Raw genomic sequence first — 13,366 nt, 5'->3', positions numbered from 1 at the left:
TGTCCCTTTTATCACTGTTATTATCACTGGCCATAAGTAACGAGGATCTAGTCCTCATTGTTCCTTCATTAGTGCCTTGGGACACATGCTGACATTTATTCCTACATGAAGATGCTGAACATTTTTTTACCATCCTAGTGTCACATTGATACCTTTGTTATAAGTTTGTTAACTTCATGTAGATGAAGGTTCACTATTCTTTTTTTTTAAATTTTTAAACATTTAAAATTTTTCTCCCCATGCTAGATTGTACTCAAGGGGATACATTATGGAAATGTAGCAGAAATTAATATGTTCATAGGTGGAAAGAGAGAGAAGTAAATCCTCATGCATGCACTACAAGGATGGACTCATGATGACATGGCTCATAATCCCCTACATTATTGGGAGACACCTCTGTGGCAGCATGACAGACTTGTGAAAATTCACAAAGGACACCCGCTGTAAGACTGGAGGGCAGAACAGTGTAGAGGGGAGGGAACTTGCAGAGGGAGAGGGGAGACCCCAATGCCGATTAAACTGTACCATAAAACAATAAAAAAATTTTTTAAAAGTAAAAGACTAGATGCAGAATTGAAGTTACCTGCCAGAAAACTACTTCTGAGACAGAGAAAAGATATATTCTCCCTTGGGCCCAGCAGCCTGGCCTAACAGCTAAAGTCCTCGCCTTGAATGCTCCGGAATCCCATATGGTCGTCGGTTCTAATCCCGGCAGCTCCACTTCCCATCCAGCTCCCTGCTTGTGGCCTGGGAAAGCAGTCAAGCTCAGCCCAAAGCCTTGGGACTCTGCACCTGAGTGGGAGACCAGGAAGAAGTTCCTGGCTCCTGGCTTCAGATCAGCACAGCACCAGTCGTTGCAGCTCACTTGGGGAGTGAATCATTGGACGGAAGATCTTCCTCTCTGTCTCTCCTCCTCTCTGTATATCTGACTTTCCAATAAAAAAAAAAAATCTTTTTTTTTTTTAAAAAAAAAGGGTCCCAAAGCTTTGGGCCGTCCTCTACTGCTCTCCCGGGCCACAGGCAGGGAGCTGGATGGGAAGCGGGATTAGAACCGGTGCCCATATGGGATCCCGGGCGTGCAAGGCGAGGACCTTAACCACTTGCGCCACAGCACCAATAAATCTGTTTTTTTTAAAGACTTATTTTTTTTTATTATTATTTTATTGGAAAGGCGGATATACAGAGAGGAGAGACAGAGAGGAAGATCTTCCGTCCGATGATTCACTCCCCAAGTGAGCACAACGGCCGATGCTATGCTGATCCGAAGCCAGGAGCCTCTTCCAGGTCTCCCACGTGGGTGCAGGGTCCCAAAGCTTTGGACGGTCCTCGACTGCTTTCCCGAGCCACAGGCAGGGAGCTGAAAGGGAAGCGGGGCTGCTGGGATAGAACCGGCGCCCATATGGGATCCCGGGCGTGCAAGGCGAGGACCTTAACCACTCTGCCACCGCGCCGGGCCCAATAAATCTGTTTTTTTTAAAGAAATATTCTCCCTTTACTCTCCATTAGTAAAGTATCTAATATCCTCCCTACCCCCCATTAGCCAAGCGACTTGGGAAATCCCCAGCAAGGGACTTGTTGCCCTGTGTTGACCTGCTTCTCATGGCTCTCAATGGTTTTATTAAGGTTTTCAATCTTGCCATGAATATTTTTGATTTTCTCCTAAAATCATAAGATTTCTGACTTTTTCCTTCATCCTACTCAAGACTAGAATTTCGGTGAAGTCAGAAACCAGAGTGTGGAAGCACTCATACGCTGACTCTGTCCACAACCTTAGGGTGACAGAATGGCATCTTACAAGTGAAGACCTGCGGACTCAGAAAGACCAGAAACTGCCAGAAAAGCACACACTTCGCAAATGTCAGAGTGACAGCTTGCCAGAGATCTCTTCTTCGACACGGATCTCTTCTTAGCACGGCGCTGCAGAAAATAGCCCTGAGGATGAAGAAACGCTTTGCACAGCATGAAATCAGAAAAACGCAGCAAGTATAAATGGACACTTCCTGTCTAACTGGCAGGTTGGTGTCCATCCAAAGACAGCCAGAGCCCCAAATTATAGAACAATCATGTGACTGCTTTCATGATGGGGACTTCATCATTGTGGGTGGCCACTTGAATCATCAGCTGCTGCTTCTCAGGTTGTGATGCATCGGGAGCAGAGCCAGCACTCAAACTCAGCCCTCTGCTACAGAATGCAGGCATCCCAGGCAGCACCCTACCACTATGCCAAACACTTGCCACACTCAGACTATTTTAAACTGACATTGGTCATGTTTCAGGCAGCCCAGGGATGGGCATCCTCCCAGTTGACGGAGTGGACATCTGTCAACACAAGGTTGCTTAAAAAGCATCCAATTCCTACCATGAGAATGAACATACAGATGGACAATGGCCACACCATATCTGAGAATAAGATTTCATATAGAAAAGCAGAGCACAGACTGCAATGATCAGTACAGAATGACCAGGACTGGGTCATTAACTATCAGCTTCCCTGTTTTCTGCTCCCATTTCCAACGCAAGAGCAACCAGAGAAAGACAAATGTGCTCCACAAATAAATCACGTAAGATGCTCACTGGTAGTTGGCCTGCCTCCAGCTTCCCCATGCCAACAACTCTAATCAGAGCATGCCGGAAGCCTCCCCCAACCCCGCCACTTTTTTTTTTTTTTCACTATAAATCTTCCCACTCCCTTGCCTGCCTTTGAGTCTGTGCCAAACTCAAATGCTGGTAGCTGACTCCTTAGCTATAGCAAGCTCTGAACAAACAGCCTCTGTTTGTTCTCAGGTGGGTGGCCTTTTATTTATTTCCACAATATTCCTGGAGACCCCAAGGCACAATCCATACTATCCAAAGCAGCAGAAACCAACCATCAGACAGGTGCAGGGCCGCTGAGGTCCCTTGGATCTCAATTTTTAAGGCTTCTGCGTCTATTGCAACATGGTAAGTGGGCACCAGATCTACATCCTGCTCTCTTTATACTGAATTCCTTAGTTATGTTTCCTGCATAGCATCTAGGTTATTTACTGGCTCAGAACATTTCTTTTCATCCATTCTTGCTCTTTAATTTTTTTGAAAGTTTTTTTTTTTGAAAGTCAGATTTTCAGAGAGAAGGTGAGATAGAAAGATCTTCCATCTGCTGGCTAAAATTGAGCTGATCCGAAGCCAGGAACCAGGAGCTTCTTCCAAGTCTCCAACATGGGTACAGGTTCCCAAGGCTTTGGGCCATCCTCCACTGCTTTCCAAGGCCACAAGCAGGGAGCTGGATGGGAAGTGGAGCTGCCGGGATACGAACTGGTACCCATATGGATCTTGGCACATCCAAGGTGAGGACTTTAACCACTATGCTACCACGCCGGGCCCTGCTCTTTAAATTTTTAATTTACTTTTTAAAAAGGTTTATTTGTTTTCATTTGAAGGTGGTATTACAAAAAGAAGTAAGGAGAGAGAGAAAGGGAGAAATCTTTCATCTGTAGGTCTTACTCCAAATGGCTACTACAGCTAGAGCTGGGCCAGTACGAAGCTGGGAGCCAGGCACCTGTCTGGGTTTCTCATGTGGGTACAAGAGTCCAAGGACTTGAGTCATCCTCCGACTCTTTTCCAGATCATAAGCAAGGGGCTGGATCAGAAGTGGAGCAGTCAGAGCATGAACTGGTGCCCATTGGGATGTGGGATGCTGGCGCTACAGGCAGAGGCTTAGTCTACTGTACTAGTCACTACCCACATTTTATTTTGTTTTGTTTTATTTTGATTTTTATCTTTAATGAAAAGAGAACGATAGGAAGAGAGAGAGAAAAGGTAGAGAATCTCTGAGGATCTTTGAGATCTCTTGTTTGCTGTTTCACTCCCCAAATGCCAGATCAGGGTTGGGCAGAAACAAAGGGGCTTTAGACTCCATTTGGCTCTTGCATGTGGGTGACAGAGACCCAAGCTACCACCTGCTGCCTCCCAGGGCATACACTAGTAGGAATCTGGAATAAAAAGTATAGTCATGGGGCTAGTATTGTGGCACATCAGGTTGTCAACCCAATTCAAGCACTGGTTCAAATCCCTGCTGCTCCACTTCAATCCAACTCCTTGCTAATGTGCTCAGAAAAGCAACAGAAGATGATTCCGGTGCTTTGGGTCCCTGCCAATCACTTGAGAAACAAAGATGGCCTTCCACAATTCCCGCTTTGGCTTGTCCCAACATGCCTGTTGTGGGCGTTTGAAGAATAAATCAACAGATGGAAGATCTCATTCTCTCTCTCTTTCTGTCTATCTCCTCTCCTCCCTCTCTCCATCACTCTTCCTTTCAAATAAATAAAGAAATATTTTCTAAAAAGCAGCAGAGGCAGGACCTGAACTTAGGCACGCATCCCAAGTGCCATTATAAGTGCTGCAACGCACGTCAGGTCTTTTGCCCCTCTTTGTGCTTTCATTTTTTGTTACTCTGTCCCAAAGTGGTGACGTTTGCCATAAAAGGAGACTCAAAAGGCAGACACAGGCAGGGACCTTACCAGCTGAGCTTCTGAGCTAGCCTCACAGGCTAGTGGTGAGTAATTCTGATGAAACCGGTAGCTGTTCAAATTTTTAAAAATTGGATCACCAGTAAAACTGGGTAAGGATTTTTTGTCTTATTTTTTTTTCCTGGTCCTGGAAGCATGACTTCTATGTTGAGACAATGTTCTTTCTGTTTCTCTGTCTACTAAGAGGGCTAGAAGGCACCAGTCCGCAGTAAGCTAAGTAAGCCTCCTTCTTCTACAGTGCCCGCAGCCCATGTGGGCACCAGTCCATGCCCTGGCTGCTCGACTAGTGATCCAGTCCTGTGTTTACGGTCTGGCAGAGCAGTGGATGAGCACCCATGTAGAGAGAACCAGAATAAGCTCCTAGATTCATATCAGCTCAGTCCAGCCACTGTGACCATTTGGAGAGGAAGTCAGCGAATGGGAGATCTCTTCTTTTCTCTCTCCTTCTCTCCTTAAATCTGTTTTTCAAATAAACATAAAACATAGCTTAATTAAAAAAAAAAAAGGATTGGGGACAGAATGTTGGGTCTGTAGGAGGTGGCCAGTGGTTGGGGCCTGAGATCCAAAGCATACCGGTATCACTTTCCTCCACGGTGGTCTGCTCTCACTGGGTCACCCTTCCTCTCAAGGAATAATTTCCTCATCTGGTACTCAGACTACGGTCTCAATCCTTGTGACCTTCTTTCTTAAATGCATAGCTTCTCTGCCAGTGACATGGTCCTTCAGTGGCCACGTTAGGGAAACATCTGAGGAATGTTGCTCATTTGCAAGGTCTTTTAGGCAAGAGAAAGAGAATGAGCTTTTTAAGACCCCATTGGGAGTATTTTTTTTTATTGGAAGGGAGAAACCTCAAAAAAAAAAATCAGCTTCAAACGTTGTTTCTCTATTAAAGCTGTTTTGCCAAAACTAATGAACAATTTGACAAACTCAAGCAATAACAGAACTGGGCACATTTCTCTAATGAGCCTTCCTGTTTCTTGTTCTCACTGGCTTCCTTTCATCTACTTCTCACTCTTTCTCCTTTGGCCTTCAGATCTTTGTCCTTGTGCACCGAGACAACTCCCTCCTCTTCTCATCCAGACCTTCCCACCTTCCCCAACAGCTCCACTGAGACCTAAAAGTAACAATTATCTCTAAAGATCAGTCTTGTCCTGGGGACCCTTATACAAGTAATTGTTGAATTTAAACCTTGGACTTGACTGAAATTAAGAGATATAATTAGGGATTTCCCTAAACTCAGAAGGTAAGAGCAACTATTCAGAGAAAGATTTACAACTATTACGCATATGACCTGGGTACATATGACCCCAGGTTACCTGAATGCTCTCTCTCTCTCATATGAGACCCCCAAAATTATGTAGGAGTTCCTCTTTCCATAGTAAGCCTGAGGGTCAAAAATTACTCCAAAAGTTGGACAAAATCTCCTGTTAGCCATACTCAAAACTTCCCTTAAGAGTTGATGGGAACCCTGCCCCCTATCTCCTGTCAAATAAAGAACCAATCAGGGACGAGCAGTATGGTGCAGCAGGCTAAGCTACCACTTGTGACACCCACCAACATTTCCGTATTGAGGTGCTGGTTCAAGTCCATGCTGTCTCTTCCAATCCAGGTTCCAGTTAATGTACCTAGAAAGAAAGTAGAAAATGGCCAAAATGCACAGGCCCATGCAAACATGTGGGAGACCAGGATGGAGTTACTGGCTCCTGGCTCTCCCCTGACCCAAACCTGGTTATTGTAGCCATTTGAGGAATGAAGCAGAAAATGGAAGGAACCTTTCTCTTTCATTCTCTGCTTCTCCCTTTCTCTTTATTACTCGGTTTTTCAAATAAATCAATAAATATATTTTTTTAAACTCAACTGAATCATGACTCAAGCAATCAAACAGAGAAGAAACATGAGGGATTAGAAGGTTTTTTTTTTTCAGATAACTTGTAAGATTCTGTCCAACAACATTTGGGAAGTACAGAAGGTATCAATGTAACAGCAGCAAGAGTGATGTAGACAAACCGTTGAAGCTGTCACTCTACTTGCGGGAACTGACAAGAATTAGCGACTCACTGGAGCCTCATGGTCAACCTCATTGAAAAGGCTTATCCCACTTAGGCTGGAACAATCACTTGCCAATACCCTGCCAATGCTTCTGCTGCACTAACCTTAGCTCCCTGCTTGTCCCACTTGTCCTTGTGTTTCTTCATGCAATCCAGACATTACTACAGATTGCAAACGCACCCCACCTTTACTCAGCCACTTGAGTTTTGAAGAGTTTCTGTTACTCTCTCTGACTCATGGCAACACTGTATTCTGGCTTAGCAGAAGAAAGGGAACCTCATAATTATTATACCTCCACAGATCTTTCCTTGCTGAAACTGCTAAATTCTCCACTGAGAATCTAGACCTAATAATATCGATGTGTGGATTGTATTTTCAAAACTGAAGCTGACAAGCCAGCAGGATGCTGTTGTACTAACTGACACTCTCCTGTAAGGTATTATTCTCTACTAAGGTAAACTCAACATGAATGACTACAGCCAGCACAGAAAACAGAATGGAACCAGGCTCGACTAGACTGTAGCACCAACTGGCGAGAGCCAGAAAGAGTGCTGGCCAGTTAGGCTAGGCCACAGCATCCACCAGTACACACAATATCTGGATCTGGGAGTGGGCCTGGTAAAGGAATTTGGTGATCCTGAGAGCCATGACGCGGGGCAAACCATGCTTAACTGCAGCACTATTGGCATACATGTGGGCTGGGTCTGGGGCTGGGTCAGGCTGGACCAGTCCTCAGAACATGCTGGCATGAGCAAGAGCCAGGATGGGGAGTAGGTCAGGTTGGACTTGGACTATAATACCTGCCAGTTCTGATGAGGGCTGGGGGTGGACAAGGGTACCCTAAGCTGATATACCCACCAGCAAGAGCTGGGATTGAGGGTAAGTCAGGCTGAGCCAGGCTGCAACATTTGTTGGCAAATGCCAAGCCTGAGGGCAGGCTGTCTCAGACTGGACCATAGTACCTGCTTGGCATGTGCAAGAATCAGGGCTGAGAGCTTACCTGGTCAGGGAACCTTGAGGACTCCCTTGTTGGGCTGTTGCTTCCACTGGTGAGCATGAGAGCTGGAATTGGGGGCAGGCCAATGCAGGCAGGGCTGTACCACTCATCGTTGGCACATGGGCTCAGTCTGGGGATGGACCAGGCTGGGTTAGGTTGCCATACCTGCTGACATACACAAGAGCTAGAATGGGTGTAGGCTGGCTGAATTAGGCTGCAGAACCAGCTGACAAGTGCTGAGACTGAGTGTAAGTCATGTCAGAGTGGACCACAATAACACCTGGCAAGTGCAAGATCCTTGGCTGGAAATGGGGTTGCTAGAGGAACTGTGAGCACTCTACTGCAAGGCTGAAGCTCACATTGGCAACTATGAGAGCCAGGGTTGGGGATGGATCATGATGGACTAGGCAGCACCAAATGCCAGCATATATGTAGGCCAGGTCTGGGAACAGGTTGGGCTGAGCTAAGCTGCAGCACCCATGGATGTGTATGAGTTAGAAGGGATATGGGAATGGTCAGCTTAGGCTACAAAACTGGGACTGGGGCCTTTTGAGGTTGTTGGGGGTTGCCTTGACTAGGCCATCACACCAGCTGGTGTGCATCAAGACTAGGGCTATGGCAGGCCTCAACAGCATCTGTCAGTTCATGTGAGCTATGGGGCTAGAGGCAAATCTGACCAGGCAGCTGCATCCACCAGTAACTTCGTTCGTTGGCTTGTATGGTTGACAGACCAAACCTGACCTGAATCAAGTCTGAGGTCACCCCATGGGAGATTTTCTGGGGGACTCCCCAACTAGGTCACTGGACTGGAAGCTTGTCCACTACAAGGTTTGACCTTAAAATGCATGTATTGAAACTGGGCCTCCTCAATTGCTGATGCCTGTGCAGTGACAGCCTGTCCAGAAGCACATGGGGGACATAACAACCAGCTCATCTAGGCCAACAGAGGATGTCAAGTGCCTCATTAGAGAGGATGGAAAGCAGAAAAGGGTGGACAAGTCTCCTGACCAAGCTTTGCAGCATGTTCCTGGGTCTGTGGATGCACACTGAGGTAGTCTTGGTCAGCCGATGAGTTTGGAAAGATTTTCTCAACCCTGGGGCAGTGTAGCCAACAATGTCTCAGAACTATCAAAACAATTCAAATTAACACCCTTGGTATATTCTTCCCCACACTGGGAATGCATTCTCTAAGGCATCATCAAATGATTGCCCCTCACCTCTGGGTGCTGATGTATTCTGAAAGCAAGGAGCAGCCTCTCCCCTTCGCCTTCTGTGGACAAAGGAGACAAAAAAGGAAAAAATTGAAACATTTGTCCTACCCACCTTCCTCCATACTTTGGCCCTCCTTGCTCTAATTGGAGGCCCACATGGGCATGTATCCATTTCAAATATGTAAACAATATTAAAAATAAAACAAAATGAATTGTTGAAAAGCTCTCTCAAATAATTTGAAGAGCCTTAACCTTGACTGTTGAGTCTAATATCCTCCACCAGCTCCAACCACTATTCAATCAATGTTCCCTTAAGAGAATATTTACTGGGAAGTATTGGAACTAGCCAGAAAGGGTTCCAGTTTCTATACTTCCCAGGGAAAGCACCTGACAACACCTCTGGATGTCCTCATTATAGTCATCATTCAGGCACTTGTATTTCTGGGGTGGCTGTGAAAGATCTTTCAGTACTTAAAGAAGCACCACCAAGAGAGCTTGTAGCCCTAAGCTGAGAGCCGTGGTCTCTCCAAAATGCAGTGTAGTGACTTTGGAAAGTTTTACAAAAAAGATAACTGGCTTATTATTAATAGGTACTCTGGGTTGGTTTTCCTTATCATGCAATTCATCCAATTAAAATATATAATCCAGGGCTAGCATTGTGGCGTAGTGGCCCATATTGGAACACAAGTTTGATTCCTGGCTATTCTGCTTCCTGCTAATACATTGGGACAGCAACAGAAGATGGCTTCAGTGTTTGGATCCCTGCCACCCTCACATGAGACCAGGATGGAGTTCCAGGCTCCTGGCTTCAACCTGGCCCAGTCCTGAAACTAATAGATGGAATATCTCCATCATTCTCTCTCTGTTGTTCAAATAAACAAATCTTTTCCTATTGCCTGGGAAGATAGTGCATATTTACTAATCCAAAGTTACACAGGCTTACTGCCCAGTGTGAAAGATTCTGGGGTGGGGGTAGGTGTTGTGACACAGCAGATAAAGCTGCTATTGGGCTAACTTTTCCCACATTGCAGTCCCTGCGATTGAGTCTCACCTCTGCTTGTGATCCAGCTTCCTGGTAATGTACCTGGGAAGACATGGGGACACAGCCTATGTGTTTGAGCCCCTGACACCCAAGCGGGAGACCAATATGGAGTTTCTGATTCCTGACTTCCGTTTGGTCAAGATCTACTGTTGTGTATCCATTTGGGAAGTGAACCTGCAAATGGAAGATATCTCTCTCCCCTGCCCCCTCTCTCACTCTCTCACTCTGTTTTTCAAATAAGTAAATTTTATAAAAATAAAATTACAAATGTGTGTAGTAGAAAACATTTGTTGGAGGCTGTCATTCTGACAGCTAGTTAAACTGTCACCTGCAGGGCCCGGCAGCGTGGCCTGGTGGCTAAAGTCCTCGCCTTGAATGCACCACGATCCCATATGGGCGCTGGTTCTAATCCCGGCAGCTCCACTTCCCTTCCAGCTCCCTGCCTGCGGCCTGGGAAAGCAGTGGAGGATGGCCCAAAGCCTTGGGACTCAGCACCTGTTTGGGATACCTGGAGGAAGTTCCTGGATCCTGGCTTTGGATTGGCATAGCATCGACTGTTGCGCTCACTTGGGGAGTGAAACATTGGACGGAAGATCTTCCTCTCTGTCTCTCCTCCTCTCTGTATAACTGACTTTGTAATAAAAATAAATAAATCTTTAAAAAAAAAGCTGTCACCTGCAATGCCAGCAGACCATATAGGTGCCAGTTCAAGTCCCAGCTGCTCCATTTCCAATCCAGCTCCAATAATGAGCCTAGAAAACACCACATGATGGTCTGAGTGCTTGGTCCCCTGCCCTCTGACTGCTGTCTGACACAGCCCCCAACCACTGCTGCCAAATGGGAAACTAACTGGCAGATCTCTCTCTCTCTCTCTCCCCTTCGCCACCCCCATAAGTAACTGGTGAATTTCGAAGGAGTTTTTGTTGTTGTTTTTTGATGTAAAGATCTAAAAGCACCAGAAACACTGGGGCGAGGGAGGAGACGATAACAATAACACTCAGACTTTACAATCAGGAGTTGTGTGAACAGTTTATCCACATTTTAGAAACAATATGTAAAGGTACCTGAATTATGAAGGGAATATTTATTTAAGTAGTTGTGTATATCCTAGGAAGACAAAAGTGGCAAATACTAACCAAAAAAAAAAAAAGGAAATTGGAGCAAGTGTAACAATCTTAAGGCTGTGGGGATGAATCTATATTGTATAAAGAAAAATTCCTGGAAATAAATAAATTCAGGCTACTAAACTCAGGGTCAGAAGAGAAACTACAAAAGAACTTCAAAGTTGAGTTTGGTTTTTTTCTTACACCATTGCAATGCAAAATAGAGGAGCCTACTATAATTCTGTGTAGAGTTCACATCCATTACACAGAAGACAGAGGAGTTCCTTTAAAAATGGTTTCAAAATTTAAGTTTACTTAAAATGTTTTAGTTGAAAGGCAAAGACAAAAAACTTCTCATCGCTGGCTAACTCTCCAAATGTGAGGCTGAGCCAGGTCAAAGCCAGGAGCCGGAAGCTCATCAGAGCCATCATCATTAAGCTTTATGAAAACTTCATCAGTGAGTTTGAACACAGGGTGAACCCTCTGTCCCTGGTGGAGATCATTCTTCACGTGGTTAGGCAGATGACTGACCCTAATGTGGCTCTTACCTTCCTGGAGAAGACTTGTGAAAAGGTTAAAAAGTAGCGATGAAGCAGTGATCCTGTGTAAAACAGCCATTGGCGCCCTCAAGTTAAACATCGGGGACCTACAGGTGACAAAGGAAACCATCGAGGATGTTGATTGGTACAGCCTTTATGGAAATCAGTCTGGAGAACACTCAAACAACTCAAAATCTGCATACCATATGACCCAGCAATAGCACTCCTAGGAATATATCCAACACACCTGTTTTACGACAAACCAACATGCATCCCTATGTTCATAGCAGCACAATCAGTAATTGCAAAAACATGGAAGCAACCGAAATGCCCATCAACAGAAGATTGGATAAGAAAGCTTTGGTTCATCTACTCCATGGAATACTACTCAGCTATTAAAAAAAAAAAAACAAAAACAAAATGCAGTTCTTTGTGGCTAAATGGGCCCAACTGGAAACTATAATGCTAAGGGAAATGAGCGAATCCCAAAAGGTTATATACCACATGTTTGCCTTGATGTAACTTGTAATTTTTGTTTGGTTGTTGGTTATTTTTTGAACCTGTCATTGATACTGTCTCAACCCAGATGTTTCGAAGAATGGAACTTGCATTATTTTTAACATATTGTTTACCCAATACTATGTCAATTAATTCCAAAAAAAAAAAAAGAAATGCTGAGTAACCTCCCAGGCGTGAGGTCCTGCTACAAAGACGCAATGCGCTTCCTGGGCTGTGTGGACGTCAAGGAGCTCCCAGTATCCGAGCAGCAGGAGCAAGCCTTCACGCTGGGACTTGCCGGACTCCTCGGCGAAGGAGTTTTTAACTTTGATGAGCTCCTCGTGCACCCCGTGCTGGAGTCGCTGAGGAACACAAACCGCCAGTGGCTGATTGACACCGTCTATGCCTTCAACAGTGGCAACGTGGAGCGATCCCAGACGCTGAGGGCTGCGTGGGACCAGCAGCCCGACCTGGCGGCCAACAAGGCCCAGCTCCTCAGGAAGATCCAGCTGCTGTGCCTTACGGAGATGACTTTCACACGACCTGCCAATCACAGACAGCTTACTTTTGAAGAAATGCCCAGAGTGCTAAAATCACAGTGAACCAGGTGGAGCTGCTCGTGATGAAGGCCCTGTCTGTTGGACTGGTGAAGAGCAGTATAGACGAGGTGGATAGGCATTTGCAGCAGATCAAGGGCATGAAGGACCGCCTGGAGTTCTGGTGCAGCGACGTGAAGAGCATGGAGATGCTGGTGGAGCAGCAGGCCCACGACATCCCCACCTAGCACCCGCCTGGCTGCTGGATCTTGACCAGTTACAGAGGGGCCTGGTCACAGGGAGAAAGCTCCTGGGGTCTCTGCAGCCTGCAGGGGAAGGGGGGTCTCCTGGACTCAGGTGATGCAGGTAGGCGTCCCCACCTGTGTGCCTGTGTGTCTCCCACTGTCTTTGGGAGTGTCCCTATAATAAATGCCGTAGCTTCATCCTTAAAAAAAAAAAGTGGAAATGGACCCCAACCAGGCACTCTAGTAGAGGATTTCCCCAAGTTCTCCTGCCAGGCCCATTCCCAGTCTCAGATCTTTCATCTGCCGGAAAGTGCTGCAGCCCTACTTGGCATGGTATGCCCTCAGTCCTGGCCTTTACATGGCCTGGTGGGTGCTGGCTCCAGTAAGGGTTGGATGAGTTCCTTTCAGGTGAGTTCTGCAGTCCAAGCTGGCTTGGTCTGTCTCACACAAACCAACAGGTGCTCACACAAACCAACAGGTGCTACAGTTTCACAGATCCTTACAGTATCTAACCCCAAATTTGGTTGTCTTGTGTTCCAGTGGGTGCTGTGGGCCAGACTGATGACAACTCAAAGGTGGGTACGACAGCCTAGCCTAACCAGGATGTGACCCAGCCCCAGCTTTCGTATGCACCTGTGAGC

The 13,366-nt window shown here is 46.0% G+C and overlaps 1 pseudogene across 1 annotated transcript in view; it reads left to right on the top strand.

Moving 5' to 3' along the window:
• Positions 1-12,923, top strand: part of LOC121164765 — a 28,318-nt pseudogene extending 15,395 nt beyond the window's left edge. Inside the window, exons 2-3 of the transcript XR_005885156.1 lie at positions 11,244-11,587; positions 12,113-12,923. The product of XR_005885156.1 is annotated as a 26S proteasome non-ATPase regulatory subunit 13-like (transcript). The remainder of the gene's footprint in view (positions 1-11,243; positions 11,588-12,112) is intronic.
• Positions 12,924-13,366: the final 443 nt, after the last annotated feature.

This window comes from Ochotona curzoniae, unplaced genomic scaffold, assembly GCF_017591425.1.
Source record: "Ochotona curzoniae isolate NIBS_2020 unplaced genomic scaffold, NIBS_Ocur_1.0 contig_1071, whole genome shotgun sequence".
Classification (NCBI taxonomy): domain Eukaryota; kingdom Metazoa; phylum Chordata; class Mammalia; order Lagomorpha; family Ochotonidae; genus Ochotona; species Ochotona curzoniae.
This window is presented reverse-complemented; position numbering and strand designations above follow the sequence as displayed.